Source organism: Mus pahari, chromosome 14, assembly GCF_900095145.1.
Source record: "Mus pahari chromosome 14, PAHARI_EIJ_v1.1, whole genome shotgun sequence".
Classification (NCBI taxonomy): Eukaryota; Metazoa; Chordata; class Mammalia; order Rodentia; family Muridae; genus Mus; species Mus pahari.
Genome location: NC_034603.1, coordinates 60,581,548 through 60,605,699, shown reverse-complemented (window position 1 = coordinate 60,605,699; position 24,152 = coordinate 60,581,548). Strand labels below are relative to the sequence as shown.

The following is a 24,152-nucleotide window of genomic DNA, read 5'->3' as shown; positions in this document are numbered from 1 at the left end:
AGTGATCATGTATTGGCTTATTTAACTGCTGTCTTCTTGACTTCTACACACATACACACACACACACACACACACACACAAATGTGCAAGTATACATCTATGCATACACACACATAACTTGTTGGATACATGTGCATATAGAGCTCAGAGAGTATCTAAAACTATGTCCTTGTATTTATTAAACAGTATTCATTAAATATTAATTCTTATTTAACTGTATTCATATTTTAGATCTCAGTTTACTGAAGATAACTCAGGAGACACAACCAAACTGACAATTTGTTTGAATAAACCAACCATTAAGCCTTTAGTTATTGTCTTAGTTTCATTCAACTCCCCTTTTAAAAAATCCCAACTCTGAGACACATCATTTTGTGTTACAAATGATTGGCTCATGGCATTGGGTTTGAAAACAAGGCTTGGTGTAGACAAAGGCCTTGCTAAATCCCTCTGGGTTCCTGATGCACTTGTAATGTTTTCACCTGCCTGTGAGACTGGAACCCTGATGCTGGCAGCACTGTGGTGACAAATAAAAGAGAACTCCAATCTGAGACCAACAGTGGGGATGGGGACTTTAGAAACACACAGAAGAGTGACAAAGAACCCATTTGTAGATCTGGAATGTCACCAGCTCCAAGATGTTCAGTGTGAATCTAGGGAGTGGAGGTAGCAACATGTACCAGATTCTCTGGCATCTGAATTCCTGTGTGGTACAGCATCTAGATGTTTCTATTGCACTTGATGCTCCTGAAGGCATGACTGGCTCCAGAAAACAGATCCAGAAACCATTAAGTGGATGGACAAAGAACATACTTCTGTGCTAGAGAAAAATGGGTTAAAAATTCAGAAAGCACTTTGATGTCGTCACCATGCCCTACTCTGAGCACTACAAGATAGACAGTGTTTCCTTCTCTTCGTCAATATGTTGAAGGGCATGACTGACCACAGGCACAAACGGAGAGTCCAAAGGCTTAGTATCTCAGGACACGAATATAGAATATAGATGACGCATGTTACATTCAAGCCTGATGGTTTTTTTTTTTTTTTGGAAACACTTTGTAACACTTAGCTGGGTGCAGATTAAGTATAATTCACAGGTAATGTGACCTATCAAAACAGATCAAAACGAAATCTTGATATTTTATTAAATGAAATTCGATTTGGACCTTGCTAGTCCTGTAGCCAGCCTGGAAAGGACGGGCATTTCCACAGGCTTGAAAGCAGTGAACCTGAACCACATCTTCCTGCTTTGCATCAGAGAGAATTTATAAGTTATCCTTATCCCAGACAGAAATTTCTCAGTCTTATCAAAACCCACACACCTTTATCTTATCAAAACTGTAGAGACTAAAACAAACAAACAAACAAACAAACAAACCATAAGCTTTTTTCTTTACTCTGAGGGCCAGTTGTTAGGAATTGTCTTCGATGTCTTTTATAATTGAAATAAGGATTATGGAGAAAACTCAACAATTTGCGTCTTCATATTTTTTCCAAACTAATTTATAAATTTGTTTTTCATTTATGTTTATCTGTATTAATATATGACACCTATGTGTTTGCCCATGGGGGCCAGAAGAGGGTGTCAGAGCCCACAGAGCTGGAGTTATAGTGATGTATGTGCAGGAAAAAGTAAATGAGTTCCACCAAGTCATCTCTCCAGCTTCTAGCTGCAATATAGTTTTTTTTTAAATAATAAGAATTATCTTAGATGATAGGTTTTGATTCTGCCTTTGTCCCTTTCCCAACTCCTCCCATATCTCTCATCCTCCCTACCAACTTTATGTTCTTTCTCTTTCTCTTTAAAAAAAAAAAAGAAGTGAAAACAAAAGCAAAACAACTAAGACAAAGAAAAACAAAACAGAACAAAACAAAGCTACAGAAACACGCAACTGGATAATGTACAGAGCCAGAACTTGGGAGTTCTCAATCCTAAATGAGATGTGTTCGTCAAATCTCTCCCCAGAAAGGTCAAGGATCTATGAGGAAGAGGAACTGGGAAAATTGTAAGAGCTAGAAATTATAGATTACTCCAACGAAACAGTGTCTTCTGGATACAGCAGGACAGATGCACAGACAGACAAACAAAGTCAACAATATCAAAAACATTCCATATCAAACAAAAACATGGAGTTAATTTTGTGTTGGCCAATTCCTGAGCATGGGATCAACCATAGTGTGTGGCTGATATGCCCAGTGGCAATCCATTGGAGAAAACTGATTTTCCCTTTGCCAATAGATATCAATAGCAAATAGCTTCTTCATTAGCGGTGGAGTCCTGTGTCCACTTCCCTATTTCAAGGCCTGGAACCTCATCTGGCTTAAACTTGATGCAACCATTCCTGATAATTCATAATTGCATCAATCCTGCTCTATCCAGAAGTCATCGCTTCTTTGGTTACCTGTAACTTCTGACTCTTACAATCTTTGTACCTCCTCTTCCTCATAGATCCCCGAGCCTTGATGGAAGGGGTTTGACAAAGACATCTCATTTAGGACTGTGAGCTGCAAAGTCTCCTACTCTCTGTACATCATCCAGCTGTGTTTGCTTCTTTTAATTCCCATCTACTGTGAGAAGAAACATCTCTGATTCAGAGAAAGATTGACTGAGGATTGACTCATGTGGGCCCCAACCTATGTAGCCCTGCCAACTTTTTATTATAGTATTTGCACATATTTCAAAAGTTCAATAAAAGCTTTAGCTGTAGCATAATCAAGAAATTAAAGAGATGCAGTTTATCACAGTACCATTTCAGTGTGTAAAAGCTTAGATACAATACTCTATAGAACAGTGATTAGGAAACTAGCTTTTATTAGGAAGGCTTGTCTCACTGCCTATTTGTGTAGGTCTCAAGAGCCAAGAATGGTCTTTCATTTTTAAGTGGTTGAAAAATAATAAACAATAGCAATTACATGTGATGTGAAAAATATATAAAATTTAAACTCCAATGTTCACAAATCATTTTGGCTGCTTACTGCGTGCATTTGATTACATATTACCCACCAACTCCTTTCTTGGCAAAGTACACGTCTGAAAAAGCTGTAAGAGAAACCATTTGGTTCATGAACCCTAAAACACTTCCTTTACTATTTCTTACTCAAAAAAGAAACTGGTGGAAGCCAAATTACACACATAAAATTTAAAAAAGAAAGAAAACTACTGTCACGAGTATAACTTTTTAATTACAATTGCAACTCCATAGGAAAGTGTCAAAATACATGATTGATAACAAAACATTGTATGTTTTAACATGGATACAGTTGGGCATGACACACTTGAATATAAAGTAAAGAAATTGGATGCTGGGTTGAAACATGTACAACTAATGCCATGGTGTTGTATGGGAGGTTTCAGAATCCTGGCCTCACTGACAGAGGTGATTTCCCAAAATAATGAAGGACACACCTTGTCTTCATTCCTGGAGCATTGGTATTGTTAAAGGAAGGCAGCTAGTAAAACTATGTAAAAAGATATTTGTATTCACATGTGAAGTAGAGCCTATGGCTTCAGACAAGCAAAACATTTTCTCACTCCCTTGAATGTCTACTGGGACATGGGATCACTTATCATTATTTGGAACTGTCTAATGTACTAGAGAGCACATGGCATCTATGCCACTACCACCCACCTTCGTTGGAGCTAATTATACCTTTTCATTAATACACTCTCAAGAGCCCTCATTAATTTCCAAAATATTTCTCTAGGAATGGTGAGATCTTGTTGAAAATCTCTGACCTATGGGACTACTTATAAAATTATTTGTGTCTTCTAAATAAGCTATAGCAAAGTATTATATTGAATCCTAAGCAGAGGACAATGTTTTATCTAAGTAGATTAAAGTGACATCTTACAAAGATATACCCACGCATATCCGTACTCAGGCAGCTAGAAGCTCTAAGGGATAACATGAAGATAGTGGGAGAGAACTCATCCCCTGAGGTGGGAGACTTAAGAAAGGAACTAAACTTTCAGTAGGAGAAAGAATAAAATACATACACAAACAAAGAAAATAGAACAAGAGAGAGTCTACAGGCTCTGCACCAAGTGGCAGTGCTTAGCTCCAATACAGAGTGCCACCGCAGCTGCCCGAGACCAGTGCTGAAGTCAAAGAGAAGGCCATAGAACATAAAGACTATATCTGAGCATTATACAATCTAGCAAGAAAATGGGGCTAGGGGTAGCATGCAAGGACAAATGTCATTTGGCAAAGACCAGAAAGGGAGGGCAGAACCCAAAAGCATTGATGATGAACTCATCACTGAACAGAATCTCAGTACAGCAAACAAGGAATCTTGAGATCCACATACCATATGGATGCCATGGAAAGCCCTTCCCCTTCTTGGCACTCAACTGGAATGTCAAGAAGTCAACTTATTTGGCATCAATGGGAGGGGAGGCCCTTGGTCCTGTGGAGGCTTGATGCCCCAGGGTAGGGGGATGCTAGAGTATTGAGGTGGGAGTGGGTAAGTAGGGGGGGAGCACCCTCATAGAGGCAAAGGGGAGGGGAGATGGGATGAAGGGTTGCAGGGGGGAAACTGAAACCAGGAAGGGGGACAATATTTGAAATGTAAATAAATAAAATAATCAATAAAAAAGAAGAAAAAAAGAAGTCAACTGAAAACCCTGCTGAGGGAGTTTCTAGAACAAAGGGCATTCTCTGCATAGCCCATCCTGGGAACTGAGAGTGGGTGTCAGGGAACTATATTCTGAGGTCAGACCTACAAAATCCCTCTGGCTAGGAAAGGAGAACAACTGGGTCAGAACTACATTGAGTGTTCCATGAAGTAGATGATTGATCTGAGCCAGAGGAGGGAGTCTCACTGAACTACACCAATGGGAAGAAAATACAACTTATCCTAGCATTTCCCAGTCTCACTGGAACACTGTAAATACTTCCGCTGAAATCACACAGTGAGTAAAAAAAAATCTGACCAATGACGCAATTATAAGTTCCCAGTGTATTCCCTATGTATATACACAAGAAACATACAAAAGCCAAGGAGGTAAGACTCCCCTAAAAATGATCAATCCCATAATAATAGATGGAGCATCTTGGATGGAATTCCCAGAGAAAGCATTTAGAACAATAATGAAAAGAATATTGAAAATAACCAGTGGGAACATGAATCAATTCTTGAATGAACTCACAGGATATGAAAGGTAAATTCAGTAAAGAGGGAGAAATATTGAAAAAATATCAAATAAAAAAATTTAAACTGAAACTCTTACTAAGAGGTTGAAGATATGGCAGGAGGTAAGAATGCTTGCTGTACCAACGTGAGGATCTGAGTTCTGATCCTGACACTCACATAAGAAGCAGGGCATAGTTGCACGCGTGTCTATTTACTCTTTGTACTATATGTGGACAGAAACAGAACAATATCTGGGGATTTCTGGCTAACATAAAGACCCTGTCTCCAAAGAATACGGTGGTCATTAATTATTAATACCTTCAGTTGACTTAAGAGAATCAGATATTGAAAAAACAGATAAGCATATGTACCAGGACACACACACACACAAACACACACACACACACACACACACACACACACACACACACATACCCCGAAGATATTTGACAACAGAAGATTAGGGAGATATTAAATATTATAAAAGCTAAAGGATAGGAATTAATACATAACTTCCAACAATAACTTTGAATGTCAATGGCCTCGACTCTCTGATTGAAAGACAGAGACTAGAGTATCAGACTAAGACACAGATCTCATCCGTTTGTTGCAGGTAAGAAACACACCTTATTGGCTAAGAGAAACACAGCTCTAAAGGGAAAAGGATAGAAAAGAAAAGCACGCCATGTAAATGGAACGCAAGCAGGTGCAGCCATCCTACTACCCAGGGAAGAAGACTTCAAACAAAATCAGAGGAGATAGCGAAAATCACTTTATAGTGATGAAAGGAACCATTCACCAAGAAGATATGGTAGGTTTGAGGAGATGGCTCAGCTGTTAAAGGCTAAGGCTTACAACCAAAGAGGCAAAAAAATATAGTTGGTTAGTAAGCTGGCTTAGCAGGTAAAGGCATACTTAAACCAAGGCATACCAAACCTAGTGCTCCGAGTTTGATAGCTGAAATCCACATAGTCGAGAGAACTAACTCATGGTTTTGTGTCTGTGTGTGTGTGTGTGTGTCTCTCTGAGTGTGTACATGTGCACCATGGCTCACATGTAGAGATGAGAGGACAGAGGGTGTTCCTTCTCTTCTTCCCTCATGTGGGTTCCAGAGATCAAACTCTGTCAGGCTTAAAAGGATGTGCCATTATCCCCACAGCTGTTTTACAAGCCTGGAAGCTATGTTTGACTTGCATGTTGAAGGAATAAATTTACCCTTCAAAAATTAGTTATCTAGCATAGAGCTTATCTGATGATACATATTACATATAAATTACCATATTTTATATATTTCTGTATTATACTATATAGAATATACTATATCATATATTACTATATATAGTTATATATAACTATATCTATATGTATATCTATATATATATAGTTTAAATGCCTCTGGCTATTGAGTGTGGACTCATAATGGCTGGCAATTTAGAAAGATGGGGTCCACATTTAAAAGTAACCTCATTTAAAGTTCTGCTCCCTGCCACAAGGGGTTTATTTGAGATGAAACACCTACAGAAGTGCAGGGTTCCCATTTAACACCTCCTGCCAGATGCTGGCAGTCATCTTGTTGTTTGCATCTGATTTTCTGTGAGTGGAGGGATGACTGAGAATCCCTCAGAGCAGACATGTGAACAGAGAGCGCAGCCTCAGCTTCTCCAGCATCTCTGCTCCTCTTTGCCTAAGGATTGCAATTTCCTTGATTTCTTTGCTTAGTGTGCAATCAGCCCCTTGGGAAAATAATAATAATAATAATAATAATAATAATAATAATAATAATAATAAATAATTAGTATTATTATGTCCTTCAATAAAAGCTGCCACCCCTGTCAGATGACATATTTACAGTCAGGGAAAATACATTTCAGACATCTTTGGTTTTTTTGTTTCTTTGCCCAGTTTGATCTTGGTGGTTTCAAAAGGAAACCCAGACTCTCAGATTGTCAGCAGAGATGGGATGATCATTGATTTTGCCCCTTTCTTAAGGATTAAAGAAATTGGAGCACAAAGACTATTTTTTTAATATGTACTATGTATTATGTATTTTTAAACATTCCTTTTTATTTAATCTTTTCTTCTACACTCCATATTTTATTCCCCCCCCAAGTCCACTCTCCAACTGTTCCACATTCCACACCTCCTCCCCACCCCACCCTGTCTCCATGTGGATGTCCCACCCCCACCCCACCTGACCTCTAAACTCCCTGGAGCCTCCAGTCTCTTGAGGGTTAGATGCATCATCTCTGAATGAACACAGACGTGGAAGTCCTGTACTGTATGTATGTGTGTTGGGGGCCTCATATCAGCTGGTGTATGTTGTCTGTTTGGTGGTCCAGTGTTTTAGAGATCTTGGGGCTCCAGATTAATTGAGACTTCTGGTCCTCCTACAGGATTGCCCTTCTCAGCTTCTTTCAGCCTTCCCTAATTCAGTAACAGAGGTCATCTGCTTCTGTCCATTGGTTGGATGCAAATATCTGCATCTGACTCTTTTAGCTGCTTGTTGGGTATTTCAGAGGGCAGTCATGATAGATCCCTTTGTGAGTTCTCCATAGCCTCAGTAATAGTGTCAGGTCCTGGGACCTCCCCTTGAGCTGGATCCCACTTTGGGCCTGTCACTGGACCTTCTTTTCCTCAGGCTCCTCTCCATTTCCATCCCTGTAATTCTTTCAGACAGGAATAATTATGGGTCAGAGATGTGACTGTGGGATGGCAACCCCATCCTTCACTTGACATCCTGTCTTCCTGCTGGAGGTGGGCTCTATAAGTTCCCTCTCCCTATTGTGGGGTGGTACATCTAAGGTCCCTCCCTTTAAGTCCTGGGAGTCTCTCACTTCCTAAAAGGCCACAGGAGAGATACTTTTGTCTTTGAAATACACACACACACACACACACACACACACACACACTCACACACAGCTCTGTCCCAAGTGCTGAATTTGCTACTATAGTACAAGAACAAAGTAGGTAATATGTAAATACATGCACATTGCCCTGTGCCAATAACAAAAGCCACAAGTTACAGTTTTCTGAAACTCACTTTAAACCTAGAAAGATAATTTTTTTTCTGGTCATGTGATTTTTAGTTCTTACTCAAACATGGAGAAGCCACTTTAGAAAAGGAAAGCAGAAAGCTATGAAGTTATAACTAATGCATGTGGTATTTGATTAACATGCACTGTGGGATGTATGTACAACACAAAATACTTTCCAGACTTTTGAATTTTGTCATCTATGTCACATTCAAGATGCCATGGTCCCTACTTTGTTTCTGCTGGAATCAAACAACAGGGTTGGAAGAGATTCCTACGAGTGGCTAAATCATCTCATACGGTGTTTTCACGCCAGCCAAAAGGAAGCTGGAATTCTCTCCTCCTGCCTTATTCCTTCCATAAGTACGTAGTACATGTTTCTGGGTGACTCCTGGGAATCTCACATGTCACCATGGACAAAGTAATTCTTCTTTACATGTGAATGCTTTCTCATCATCTTTTGAGATTAACTCTTGCAATCCCTCTCTTTTATGAGATGTAAAATAACTCAAACAGCTCAGCTTATACAGATTCAGAAAGAAAAAAAAAAGAAGAGAAAGAAACTGAAAATACATCCATGTGAAAATTATGGTAATCCTTTGGCAATATTCGAGACCCAAACACCATAGAGGAGAGGCGATGTGAGGAAGCATAAGGGAAGAGAATGGAAATGATCCGGTCAGCATGGGAAGAGAGATGTTAGTAAAACTGCAACTTCAGTCAAAACCTACCTCACATGCCCTAAGCATGTACACTGTAGGGATGAATTTTCATACTTTGGAACTCAGTAGGTCACACATATCCTGGATGGTTCATGTTCAGAAAGGATGGAGCCAAACATATGCAGGAGACATTTAGAAGACATGCTACCATGACTACGTCATAATAATAATGTGACAGCAAGAGCCATGAATGGTTGGTTGTCGGAGAAATTTCTTTTCTCCATGCAAGGAAGTTACTTAAGGAAGGAATCATGATGTACCCTGACTATGGCAACACTATGTGTTGGAAGTAAAAAACAAAACAAAACAAAACAGAACAAAACAAAACAAAACAAAAGCCATCCTTCTGATAGTCTATGCATGATGCAAAGTTATATCTTCCAATACTTCACCGTTTTCCTTTAATGTTTAACGGAGAGTCTGTCTTCTATGTGGGAAGCAGACTAGCTGAGAGGGTATAGCTCACCACAGGACACAGTTGCCTATCTCAGCACACTTCAGGGCACCTATGGACTGGCAGAGATAATTTCCTTCCTCTAGAACTTCACCTTTATAATGCCCTAGCAGGCCCCACTATCCTTTATGTATGTCCAGTGTTATTATACATGCTAGCATTAAGACCTCACTCAATAATTCATTTGCTTCTATGTCAGACTTTCATATATTAAATTATAACTTCCTTAAGGACATTGATATACCTGATTTTATAGCCCCATGAGTAATGCAAATGTTGGCACACTACAGGTAAAAGTTAGGTGAATCCATAATAAATACTTGAGTAAAAATGTCCATTATGCAATCTTGGAACCTAAACTGTATGATCTCTGGGTGATTTCAGTCTATCCAAAGACTTGTTGGTGTGATGCCTATATTTGTACCAGAGGGAATGTAGACAAAAGTGCTTCAAATTGGTCGACAGGCCCATACCCTCTTAACAGATGGAAAAGCACCAGGAGCTGACAGTCTGCCTGGGGAAATGAAAGCCAGGGCAAATCCACTTTTATTTTATTGTGTTTCATTTAAAAATGAGAGGGAAAATGCCATATCTGGACTGTTTACTTTTTTTTCTAACCATTCCTTAGTTTTTTGAATTTGAAAGACAAGTATAAAACTCAACATTTTTTTTTCTCTTCAAATTCAGAGACCTGACCTCTGACCAAAAAGCTACCCAGAGCATCACCGATTGCAATTGGGAGTAACAAAGCAATTGCTCAGAGCAGAGAGAAAAGACTGGGTAAGCCACAAGCCAGATGATGTCAACACTATGTTTGTGTTGGGTGGATAAGGAAAAGGAGTCAGTGTGGAACAGCCTGCATGAGATCATGGTTAGCAGGTCCAAAGGTAACCAGAGCTGAAAATCAATGAGGAAATCTCTAAAAGGCTGATTATTAGCCTGACTTCTAAAACCTACTTATTTGTTTTTAAGCAACATAGACGTGGGAGGTATGAATGATCCATAAAGATGCAAAGAGAGATTCTACTTGAGATGTAGGACAGCGCTAGCAAAATTAGTGATGACAGCTTCCACATGGGTGGTGTTGGTGAAGATACTGACCATGATACTCATGAGCGCAGGAAAATAAAGTCAGTCTTCAAAGGCAACTCTCTCTCTCTCTCTCTCTCTCTCTCTCTCTCTCTCTCTCTCTCTCTCTCCTGGGTAAGTAGAGTTAGGAGTTATTACTATTGCTAAGCTGTGACTAAGGAGACAGGGAGTCACAGGCTTTAAGTATAACGTGAAACTGAGTGTTCCATTCAAGAGGAGAGTGAACAGCCACAGGAAGATACCAAGTCAGCTGTGAGTATAGATGAGCTCTCTGAAGAGTTAAGATGAGACACGCCCATAGTTCTTTGACTCATAGGTGCTGTACAAAGCCACAAGTTTCAATAAGGTCACCTAGAGGAATGTAAAAGAAACATGTGCAGGATCCAGAAGGGACTCACACTGAACCTTGGAGATGTCCAAGATTTAGAGGTATGTAAAGGGGGAATAATCTTCAAAATGAGATAGAGAAAGCTGCCAGTAAGAATGAGTGGGAAAGCATATTGACAAAGTCATTGTAGAGTATCATTTCTTGTGTCTATTTTTCTTTCTCTCTTTCTTCTATTTCTGGATTTTTTTCTGTGTCCTCTCTCTCTCTCTCTCTCTCTCTCTCTCTCTCTCTCTCTCTCTCTCTCTCTCTTTCTCTCTCAACATTTTTATTTTACAACTGCTTTATATTTATAGAAGCATTACAGGAATAATACAACTATAACAATTATTTCATAAATAATCTTTCCCTACTATTTTTATCTTGTATTGTATGGTATGCTTATTTTATCAATGAACTAGTATTAATTCAGTTTTACTAGCTAAAATACATATCTTATTTGCAACCCATATGTTTGTAACCTACTGTCCATTTTCTGTTCCAAGGTCCCCTACTGTGCTTATCTGGCATATATTCTAGGCTGTCTCATGGTTGCAACAATCTAATTCATTTAAATATTTAAAATTTGTACTACCAGTCTGTTGGTCTAACTGAATTAGACATTTTACAAAAGTAAATGTTATGCCTTATCTATTACAATAATAGACACACTGATGTCAAATAAAAGTGTGTTTAATAAACTCAAGAGAGAGTTAAAGACATGGAAAAGAGCACTTAGAAATGTTCTACAGGACTTAAAGGAACACCCACACTTCACAGCCTTCTCTACTTCTCCATTTGCCGAGTTAATTTTCATGATAAACTATCCTTATAATTTAATATCAGTGTAAGAAAAACAATATTAGTAGAATACAAAAGGAAATGGGCAAAATGATGATCTTTAATGCATTTAATTGTAGGAGGATGCTATAATTTTCTTTCCTACATGTTTACAAACATCTCTTTAGTATCTCACCTATTCTTATTTTTAATGTGTCATAATAGCTCTTTTGCCATTGGCTAATTTTCCATCTTAATCGGTCATTAGACTACTCTAGTCATGAAACTAATGTCATCAAACTCAGGATTCATTTACCTGTTCACCCTGTTTTAGAATCTTCCTTTAAAACCAAGAAACCCAAATGAGGGCTGAATCAACCAACTTGTAAGAAAAAAAAAAGACATAACCCTAATTGACCAAAAGAGGGTTTAGGAGCCTCAAAAGACATCGGTGACATATGTGAAATCATGTGCAGATGCTAAGGAAACTTTGGAATTAGTACCTGAGCCTAGAAACAAGAAAATAGCTAAGTTCATAAAGCTCAATCAACAAGGCAGTAAGTACCCTTTGCTAGAACAATGCTTGAAAAAAAAAAAAAAAAAAAACCACCCAGTGCCAAAGGGTAAAGCTGACACAGTGACTTACTGGAATCAGTCAGCCCAGGTGTGACTTAAGGTTATTTGCAAGTCTTATGTAGTTTCTATTTATTTATTTATTTATTTATTTATTTATTTATTTATTTATTTATTGTTATCTTTACATGTTCTGTTTGCTCAACACTTCTTTGGCATTTGTGCAGGTTAGGCTCCACTTAGAATATGCTGAGCCTGCATTGCATAGCAAATGCAGTCCCGCTCTTCTAGATAGTGAAGGGGGTGAATTAGGAGCATGTCTAGACATGCCAAATGTCTAGGATGCCACAGCGGGAATAAGCAAGACTTATAGGAAAATGCAGAACTTGAGTTATGTGCAGAGACAAACCCGGAAAGACTTGACTGTTCTGTTGTCTCCATGAGGACGCTCACATTTATGTTCCTTACCTGGAAGTTTTTGTTCCAGTACTTGTCAAGCTTTCCAGCGACTCACCAACAAAAAACTGTCACTACTACAGTCCTCAACCAGTCCTTTACATGAGAACAGTTGCCTTTTGTGCTGGTGCGACATCTCTCAATGTCTATTACTCCCTTCTCTAGATTTTTAGTAAGGCACATGACTTCTCAGAATCAAGAATGTCCCTTTTTTTTTTTTGCTTTGGAGTTTGATAGAAACAAACAACAAAATTCTGGACAGTGAGATGGGAGAGACGTGTGTTATGTTTCTAATAAATATTAAAAGGAGTGTCTATGTCTTTCTCTCTCCTTTTAGCAAATTAGAATGTAGAACATCTGTACTACATCTGTACATAAAAATAACCATTGCCAACCATATAACAACAGCCTTACCTCAAAGAATCAGGTAGAAGGGGAAGGTATCTCTCTTATATTTACTTATCTTGATGCTGATTGAATTTAAGACGATTCTACTGCTAGATACAAAAGCTTTTCTGTCCCATAAGTTTATACTGTCTATACAACAGATCCTAAATATAGATTGACAGTAATTGAATAATTATGTCAGTCGGAAATTGTAACTACCCTACCTAGTAATTAGGCTATTTGCTTTTCCTATGAATCTTTTGTTCCTTTCACACCTCTACTGACATGAAGATTCCCGTGTTAAAGAAAAATTCTGCTCATGTCTTTCATTGTCTCTTTAAAAGTCCCCACAACTATGTGCAATACAATTTTCAAACCCATTGGCCATTTTTAAGTCTCTCCAGAATACCCGTTCAGTGGCTCCCTGTTGATCACAGAATAACATGAAAGACCCTGAAAGGGGGTTTTAACCATGTGGGGAGAGTAGTTGTTTCACCTATTTTTCAAACCTCACTCTTAGACCTGAGCATAGAACTCAGCAGTACTAGGCAGCTGATAGTGTAAGCCTCTGGGTTTGAGTCTCATCTCTGCAAAGACAAAACAAGAGAAAAATCCCCACCTAGTCTTTCAGAGGACATCTTTCTTCATGCTCTTGTAACATTTATAATAGTTTTTTCTTTATCATATACATTCTTAATCACCTCATCATGGGCTTTCCTCTTATTAGAAGGGTTGAACAATTAATATATCAAAATACCATCTTACTGACATCACTGTCACTTCAATACCATCTTCCCCAAAACCTTCTATGGGGCTGGAATGAAGAATTTTTGTCTAAAGATGCAAATAGCAAAGAAATGAGCTTATTGGATGTACTAAAGCTTGGCTGTGCACTCTATGGGTAGGATTCTCCTTAGGGTAACTTTCTTCACCAATGAACGATTCTCCTTAGGGTAACTTTCTTCACCAATGAACGATTCTCCTTAGGGTAACTTTCTTCATCAATGAACATTCAATATGACTCACGCCTGATACTCCCCTCAGCTCTGGCTCCACAATGAGAGTGTTGCTGGCATGAATTGTTTGTATTATAGGATATTAAGGAATGAAGTATAATTACTTTATAAATAATTACTTAATTATATTTAACCTTCTTCTAATTATGGATCAGTATAATCAGTCAAATGAAAATATAACAGAATTATCCATGTGAAATGAGGGTTTGATATGCTGCTTTCTCTCATTTGTCAGTCAAGTAAACTGAGATCACAAGGAAGCAATACTATGATTCAGGGATTCTCCTGTGACTCGTTTTCTACTCTTTTAAACACAGATAAGAAGCTTTCAGAAGAAAAGTTTTAAAAGGAAACTGTCAGTTCACCAGAATATCCAACTTTTCTAATAACATATGCATTAATACTAACTAAAAAGTTAATAACAAGTAGATTTTTATATTGTTGGCACATGTCAAAGGGATCTTAAACATGACACATCTTGTCTATCTAGGAAAATAAAGTAGAAAATGAGAGTTTGCAAGTTGCAGAATTTTAAGTATGACAATTGCCCTTTGTTCTTCTGTCAACTGATCTCAGAATTCAATTATCCCAAGGCTAGTAATTGCATAATTTCTACTGAGGTGCTTTAATTTTCAAGGTATTATTGATTTCTCATCTGCCAAGAGGCAAAGGGGAAGTCAGGAAGGGAGGGGGTGGTTCACATTCCTGGGACACATTAGACAACAGACACACAAAACACATAAGACTCATCAAATACAAATAATCTTTAAAGACCATATTTTTGTATGATCTTACTTTCTGAGACCCCATCTGAAAGTTAATCTCTAAAGGAACAAGAGCAAATGTGTTTTATGTGCCAGTTTCCTCCAAACCATACATGTTTCTCATATTTCAGAGAAGGTAGAAAAACATCCTGTTTCTATTGTAAGTGTTGCACTTAGGCATACGATTATAAAACTAAGAAATGAAAGGAAAGAAACAATTTTTTAACACCAATGTAAATTTGTCACACAGGAGAGTCAGTCACCACTCTTGAGGGCCACTAGAACTCCACTTTTAGTAAAAAAAGTTTTTTATTTTATTTTATTTTATTTTTTGAGAAAGAACTTAAAAGTTGGGTGAGGGAGAGGAAGAAGATCTTGAAGGATTTGGGAAAGAGAAGACTATGTCCAAAATTATATTTTAATTGAAATTTTTTTCAATAATAAAAATACACTAAAAAGAAAAAAATTGCCAAGCCCAACAATTTATTGTAAAATACACAAGGATTAAGTAGAACTCAGTCAAGATAATACTTTCCTCATCCTAGCCAGAATTCTCTGAATTATACTTTGTTTGGAAAGAAAGCAAATGCTCTTTCATCATTTGGTTAAAACCCTATAATTCTACAAGTCTGCTTCCTTTCAAACATTTAGTATCATATAATCATGAATTTCAAAAGGTAGACAGAACCAGAAACAGAAAGATCTGCATTTGCTGAGGCATATTATGTGTTCTAGCAAGGTCACAAATATAGAAAGATTAAAGAGGTTTGCATGAAATAGATGGATATTGGCCATGCCTAACTTTTTGTGACAGTAGGATTTCATGATGACAAAATGATGAGCTTGGTGAGTCTATTACACCAATGGTGTCAATATCGTGATCAGGTGCTGGCCTTATTTGGTACTTGAGTTGGATTTGAAGATATTCTTAGCAGCCAATCAGAGAAATAATAAGATTTCTCAGAGTGAAGATCCTTAGAGATCAGCAATCATTTAACTCACATCAACTTTTATATATTGCCCTTGTTTTACACAGGAGGAAACTGAAGATGTTTGAGTAACTGGGTCAAGGTCAAGATCTTTCTTACAGTAAATTAGTAGAGCTGAGACTTGTGATCAAGCAGCTTGGCACCCAAGTCTATGTCTTAGACACATATGTAAATTCATTGTCTCTCAAGATTAAAATGGAAAGAAGCCAGAGATATGTCTGGTGACTAAGAACACTTACTATTCACCAAGAAGATCGTGTTCTAGCTTCCAGCACTCATATGAGAGCTTACAACTACCTTATAACACTCCAGTGTCGGGAAACCAAACTTTTTTTTTTTTACTTCTTAGAGCTACTATATTCATTTAGTACATACATTCATATACACTCAGGCACATGCACATACACATAAAATAAATACTTTTTAAAAGATTAAGAGAGGGAACTCAAGGTTTTCTCTAGAAAATTGAAATTCCAGGAAATAAAATTGGACTTGAACTAGCAACTGAGAGGTCACCAAGAGCAGCAACACAGAGTTTATAAGGAGTGCAGGCGGAAGCAGGAAGAGTATAGCAATTGGTGGTGGCATGTCAGAATGGGTTCAGACGAGCACTCAGAAAGAAGTCTAAACTCCCCTTCCTTAGACATAGTCTCTCTCCCTCCAGTCACCATCTTATCAATGCATTTAAAGATTTTCAGAAAATGCCCTTATGACTGAGGCGTCACTGAATCTGTGAATAATTCCTTGGATGTCATTATGGAAGTGGAATTACCTCAGCCAAATATAGGAAATAAGTTAAAACAAAGAGAATTCCCATGCTGTCACAAGTAAGGCCAGGATTATTTGAAAGCTCATTCATGGAGAGGAGCAAGCAAATGACTCATACAATAGGAAATAAAATAAGCTGGAGAAATAAATATATCTATTGGTCCTCAGTACAACTATTATCAGATCAATCTCAACTTGTGTTATATGCAGACAATCCTGAGGGTTTAAAAGAAACTGAATAGTCTATTTTGTATAAATATGCCTAGATTTAAATGGTACAGAAAATGGGAAGTAAATGTTTGAAACAACCTAATATTAATTGGTGTAAGAAAATTCCCCAAATATTTAACAAATAATGAAACGAAGTTTATCTGTAGTTAAGCATTAGACTCTGCTCCAATAATTATTTGTAATTAGTATGTATCAATGAAATATATGAATTATAGAAAAAGCATTAAAGACATGTATCTAGATATAAATTAATAAAATATGCTCTTTCTGGTACACATATCAAAAGTTTTTATAGAGCTATAAAATTGATAAATTATTGGTAATTGGCAGGTAGATCAATAAGACAGTATGGGCAACATTGGAGCATTCCTTGTTAACAAGACATAACAATAAAACTACTAAAACTTATGACAAAGAAATTAGTTTCTTAGAAATTAATTACTAAGAGTTTTAAGAATAATGCAGAGAAATATCTAATAAAAAAAGAATAATTCAGAGAAATCGTTAGCTATCTCTACCAAAATATAAATTCTAGATTAAAAATTTAATGTAAAACACATTTAGAAATAAGGAAATGTAGTTATAGCAAAGAATTAGATTCAATCTGGTTGACTATCAACAGATGGATGATAAAAAATTGGTATATTATAAAATGGAATACAACTCAGCTCTAAAGAAAAATATAACCAGAAACTTTACAGGAAAGTAGGTGGACTTAGAGTATATAATATTAATTGAGATCATGCAATCTCAGAAAGAAAATAATTGCATGTTCTCCTTCGTATGCAGAATTTAGTCAGTAATATATGTATGCATGCAAATAAATAGATGATCATTTGGATTTTATGTAACATGCATAAAAAAAGAACAAGAAAGGTTTGATACTGGGGGGATAAGAAGTGACTGAATGCAGGCAATGAATAAGTTATGACAGAAGATCTAGCTTATTGTCTTTCTAGTTCTGATTCTCTCACAGACTTTTCGTCTTTTGATGGCAGATAAATACATAAAAGTATACTCGATAGTGAAAGCATAAAACCCAATGTGGAGGTCACCACCTTCCATTTTGAATGACTGCTCTAACTGTATAGAGATTCATTGACTTGTAGTCATTGGGTCTGTTTAATTTCAGTGTATGATTATTTTATAATCTGCAACAGTTTTTATAATAATATTTTTAAAATAAAAATTTTAAGTAGGGAAATAAGATAAGGAACATTTTTCTGAGCTGGAATAAAAGCAATTTTAGTTTAATATTGTTTATCCTACTCACCTAAAGGTGCTAATTTATGCATTGAAGGTAGACCAGTAGCCTAATTCTCATGGGGCATTCAGAAACAGGCAAGGGAATGCAGGCTTCACCCCTGTAAAACACTGTTATAGTTAGGATTTCTATTGTTGTGGATAGAAACCATGGCCACAGTATCTCTTGTAAGAAAACATTTAATTGGGGCTGGCTTACAGTCTATTATGGTCATGGAGAGAAACATGGCAACATGCAGACAGACATGGTGCTGGAGAAGTAGCTGAGAGTTCTACATCTGGATCGACAGGCAGCAAAGAGGAAGTATGGACGTGACATAGGCCCTGGTTTGACTGTCTGAAACCTCAAAGTGACAGACTTCCTCTGAAAAGGCCACAGCTCCTAATAGTGCTACTCCCTATGAGCCTATGGAGGCCATTTTCATTCAAACCACAATAGACGTGTATAAGAAATATATTTTAAGCTGGATTATAGGGAATATAGAGCTAATATACATTATTTTCAAATAGGTGTCCTTGAAGCACAGAAAAGATAAAAAGACTCCTTGGAGGAGCCAACCTTGTAAAGGCTCATGAAAATGGTCCTGAATATATTGATCCAGAAGACTGGGCATGGATCTCAGTTGGTTGACTGCTCCTCTAGCATGAGTAAAAACTTGTTTAATTCCTAACACTATACAATATAGGCATGGTGGTACAAGCCTGAAACCTTGCCACTGAAGAAATAAAGGTAAGAGAAGCAGAATATCAAGACCAACCAAATGGGTTACATGGAACCCTGCCCACCTAAAAAATTATAATAAATATTTAAATTCTCCAAACATCATAACCTTATGACCTTTGCTTCCGAGGGTTTCCCACTGCACACAAACCAATGCCCACCATCTTAATTCTTCCTCTACCTTCTCTCTGAGAGCTGAGCAGCATGGAAATGATGCCTCTCAATTTGCCTTGCATTTTTCTTCATCCGTTTTGTTTTTTCCTTAGCTTGTGTAATATATTACATTCAAGTTCCTTTCCTTTATTACATTTAATGCAATTCAATGTACTTAGAAATAAAATTAAAACCTAAAAAAAGTACTAAAGGCAATTATGTGTCACCTATGTGTTCTGAGCATATATGTACATCCCTCAATGAGAGAACATGGCAGAGAAAAGAAGAACCAAATTACATGCGGTTGCTTGTCATACCAGCACTAAAGAGGCTGAGGCGAGATGGGAGTATGTTTCAGTTCAGAGTAGCTACACACCTCTGAGTTCCAGACCAACCTGGGTTATGAAGTGAGTGAGCCCCTTAGTACAGAGAATAAAGAAAGCAGCAGACAGTTGTGTTTACAGCAATAGGTGCTAAAAATGCGCGGTTGAATCAGTAAGTTAACCTAGTCACAGCAATATCTCCAAATCTTCACTTTAAAAAAAAAAAAAATCTTTTACTCCAGCCAACGAGAATAAAGTGGTTCCTGCCCACGCCATTTGTTTACTGTTTCTGTCCATTGATATCATCTGAGATAGCTTCTCCCCAACAAATGTTATTTACTTCCTGCCTGCAACCATCATCAGCCCAAGGGAACGCTCCTTTATTGCTATGGTCTGGGACCATATATTATTCTTCGTGGAAGACTTCACCTGTCAGTTGTTCCTTTACTCATCTGTGACTACCGAGTAATCAGTGTCTTGATTATAGCTCACCTTCCTACTGTCACTTCCTTCTTCCCTTTGCCCTGATGGTTAACTGAGCGATGGAGAGCTTTGGGTCTTCTCTGAACCTCGCTAACAGCAGATGTTAGGCAATCCTTAACTTATTAATATTTGAGTGCAGTTGATGCTTCCTCCTCATGGTTTCAAATGTCTATTGACAGTGGGGAAGAAAAGAGATAACTACCTTTCTACACACCCCGGTGTGCTCCAAGCTTTACCTGCAGGCTTGGTTCTACGTTCAACTTGCCACAAATTAGATTCACCTGGGTAGAGAGCCTCACCTGAAGAATCATCCTGATAATCTTAACAGATGTCTGAAGACCCACTCCAGTGGAGTGGGAGTGTGGGAGGCCCCTTTTGGTAGCAGTCCATATGAAACAGGAGGAAGCTTATTTGCCTCTTGTTTGCTTCTCTAGCCCCATCTAGTTGATACCCAGTTGTTGCTGCCCATTCCTTCACTCATACCAGAGCCAGCTTTTGCAGCATTTCATCAGTGACTAAGAGACAGCGGCACTCTGGGGAATCTCTAGGTTTGTTACACCAAACCGGGACGGGACTGCTGAGACAGCCAGCCTCCTGTTGGATTCTCAGGCTCTCAAGTAGGAGATAATTGTTATCGTTTTAACATTAGCTGATTTAATAAATTATTTTCATATATATATATATATATATATATATATATATATATATATATCCTTTCAGTTTTGCTCCACAAGAGGACCCTGACTAACATATGTGTCTCCTTTAATCCCAACCCCCTGCAAGTTCATTAGGAGTATTTCATCCCACACATGAGAAAACTGGATTTCAAAATTACTTTGTTGGGCATATTTTTCTGGCAAGTAGAGAAGATGAAACAAAGACTCAACTCTTGGTTTATATCCATAAGAAACATAAGCCTGTATAAACCCCTCTGGTATGTATCAATTAAAAATAAGGAATAATTCAGACCTTGTATAACATCAGTAAGTCTCAGAGATTGTTGAGTGAGAAAAAGAACACCTTGTGAAGTGACTGGTTTTTGTTTGTTTGAAATAGGTTATCATGTAGTTGAGGCTTGCCTAGAAGTCACTGTGTAGCCAAGGATGACCTGAACTTCTGATTCTCCTACTCCTAAATGCTGGGATTACAGGGACCTGGGTCTTATTACGAAATGTTCGGGACTGACCTCAGAGTTTTGTGCACTCTGCCAACATATATTCAGGCAATGAGAAAAGAGGCATGAATGTCACTACCCCCTATGTGGAAGACAAAAGAGAAGTTGACATTTTACATTTTGCTAAATATGGTAGGAGCTCCATCATGTGTGTGTGTGTTATATTCAGACAAAACAATCAGCATAATTATGGTGTGTATGTCAGAGAAAAGGTTGTCCCAATGAGTACAGCACAGTGAGAAAAAAAAAAAAAACATAATTGTAACTATACCCATTTGGTGAATACAAGTTAATATGATCGCTCCTTTTTTTTTTTTTTTTTTTTTGGTTTTTCGAGACAGAGTTTTTTTTTTTTTTTTTTTATAATTAAGGTCCAAGGGGACATTGCTTTCCCTCATTGGAAACCCTGATAAACTTAGTTTGATCAGACAGTTAACCTGCATGTCCTCTATCTCATTGTAGTATGCACTAATTCAATATTACTCTCTTTCTGGCCCAGGGCTTGGTATATTTCCTTCTTTATGCTCTTGTACCACAATCCTATTTCCGTTCTGATAACCATCTTGGTTATTATTTCACAACCATGTTGGATATATGTACAATTACCATACAAACACTGCAGTAAAAGAGCAAAATACTAAAGATATTAGCTGAAGGGTTTTATAATAAAGATAAATCTGTTGTTCAGATACAATCAGAATACTAGGTCCAGGCATGTCTGATAGATAGTCCCAGTATCTTAGTTAGGGTCACTATTGCTATGATGAGGTACTATGAGCAAAAAAGCAAATTGAAGAGGAAAGGGTTTATTTGGCTTACATCTCCACACCACTGGTCCTTACTGGAGGAAGTCAGGACAGAAACTCAAGCAGGACAGGAACCTGGAGGCAGGAGCTGATGCAGAGGCTGTGGAGAAGTGCTGTTTACTGGCTTACTTATAATGGCTTGCTTAGCCTGCTTTCTTATAGGACCCAGAACCACCAATCCAGGGATGGCCCCACCCACTGTGGGTTGGGCCCTCCCCCATTGATTGTTAATTAAGAAAATTACTTACAGCCAGATCTTATGGAGACATTTTCTCAATTGAGGTTCCTTCCTTTAAGATAACTCTAGCGTGTGTCAAGTTCACAGAAAACTAGCTATCCCCCCCAGTAATCATGAGGCTGAGGCAGGAGGATTACAGTTTCTAGTCTAGAGATTGAGACAAAGAGAGAGAGGGAGAGGAAGAGGGAGAGAGAGCAGCTGTGTAAAAAAACAGGTTCATGTCTTTTATTACCTTCATGTCCCAAATCCCTTAATTTTTTAAATTTTCACCCCATAACTTCTGAAGTCCTGGGCACCCTTGTTGATGTCATGGGTGTCGTGATTATCTCATGAGATAATGTACATGGACATCTTCTGAGCTAGAACATGGAAGAGGAGCTCACCCAGTTGCTAGTGTGAAGGTGAAGAGGCAAACCCGAATCTCCAGCATAGCTTCAGGAGCTCACTACTCTCCATCTGCCACTTTTCCTCTGACCTACTTTTCCTTTCTGGAGCTTGGTAGGTGATCCCACTAACGAGCCCAACCTTCTGCTGTCATGAAGGAGAGCTGAACGAGAATCTGTGAATGTGTCTTGCTCAGACAATAACCAGGGAGCTCAGGTCTGCCTTCTTGTATCCATCCTGAGAGATAAAGACTTCCAGGTTACTCCTCTATCTTTGATTCCCAGATGAAACGGATGGGAACTGGCTCAGAGAATATAATCTTCTATCCCTCGCCTCATCAACTATCATAGAAATTGCTTTCCTTTACTTATTTTCATTTTTTTCAAAGCTGGTGGCTTAACCTAGGGCCTTATACTTGGACACAAGTGCTAAACCTCTGAGCTCCCTTCCCAGTCATCTTTCAATTAAAAAAAAAACATAATTATTACATAAGACACCAATAATTCAGGCAATGGGAAAATAAACACCAAGGTCACCACCACCTGTAAGGAAGAGAAGTTGTCATTTGCTAAATATGGTAGCAGCTCCATCTTCAAACAACATTTTTGAAGGTATGACTTACAGTTTGCCCCACCCCCACCATTTCTCTGTACTGCATTTCCAAATTTCTGCCCAATCATGTGTATTTGTGCTTTTCCCCCTATTTACAAGCTCATAGACTGATTTTGGGGTACTATTGAAGTTACACAATACACATCCTAGCTCTCTTGGTAACTTGATTTTCTCACTTACTAGTTCACTTCATACATTTCAACTGTTGTGTGGAATCTACTGGGTATATGACCACTGATTTGTCCGTTTCCCATACTCAGAGTCTCTATTTTCAGCTATTCTTTGTTGTGCTACACTGAGTACCTCTGTGTAGACCTCATTGTTTATATGCTAAGCTATCTCATGTAGAAGAAACTTAGGATAGAGGATGAGAAAATGAATTGTTGAACTATAGGGTATGCCTATCCTGCAATGAATTAGATATTTCTAAGGTAGTCACAACAGTTTAAATCACCAAATCTTTTGGCCACATCCTTTGATGCAATCAGATTTCAAAATGTGTGCTGATAGGATGGTTTGAAATGCTATACCACTGCAGTTTTATTCTCTGCCAAAACCCAGTAAGGGTGAGTAAATTGCTCATGTATTTATGGCTGTTTGAATTTCTTCATTTTCAATCAGTCTTATTGACCTCCACTAAATTGTTTATTAATTTGATCAATTCTGGTCCCAGAGAATTGAACCCTTCCCAGCAATACTCAATCAATTACATCTACCTCTGGTTTCCAGAAGTTTCCTCTTTCAGTTGAACCCAAATGTACATTGTTGATGCTTCCTGCCAGTATACTGATTATGCATTATAGCATGGCATCACAGCTGACTTTTCTTTATTATGGTTACTTTGTCCCTCTAGTTCTTCATTGATTTGCTCCTCACTGAAGTCATGAATGGCACAGTCATGCCACCAAGAAGATACAGACCTTACAATGTACTGTGTAGCCCTTTAACAAGAAATGTTTGAATACTTGCAGGGACACAAAGTACTACTCTAAGTTAATGTACATAAGAGCAGGGGCAATACCCACATGTTAATACAAGTGGTTAATGATAGTGGCCCTAGTGAGATGATGGAGAGGCAAGCCTCATTAGATAGGTTGAGCAAACAATGCCTGTGAAGAAAGAGCTAAAATGGACAGGCCAATGAAGATATTTCATGAACAGAGTAAAGAGACCAGGGGAGTAGTGGGTCATTGGGGATACACACACACACACACACACACACACACACACACACACA

The 24,152-nt window shown here is 38.0% G+C and overlaps 1 protein-coding gene across 1 annotated transcript in view; it reads right to left on the bottom strand.

Moving 5' to 3' along the window:
- The window catches only part of Ca10 (carbonic anhydrase 10), a 490,106-nt gene that overhangs the window by 414,139 nt on the left and 51,815 nt on the right, over window positions 1-24,152 (bottom strand). The gene's annotated exons all lie outside the window — the stretch shown is intronic.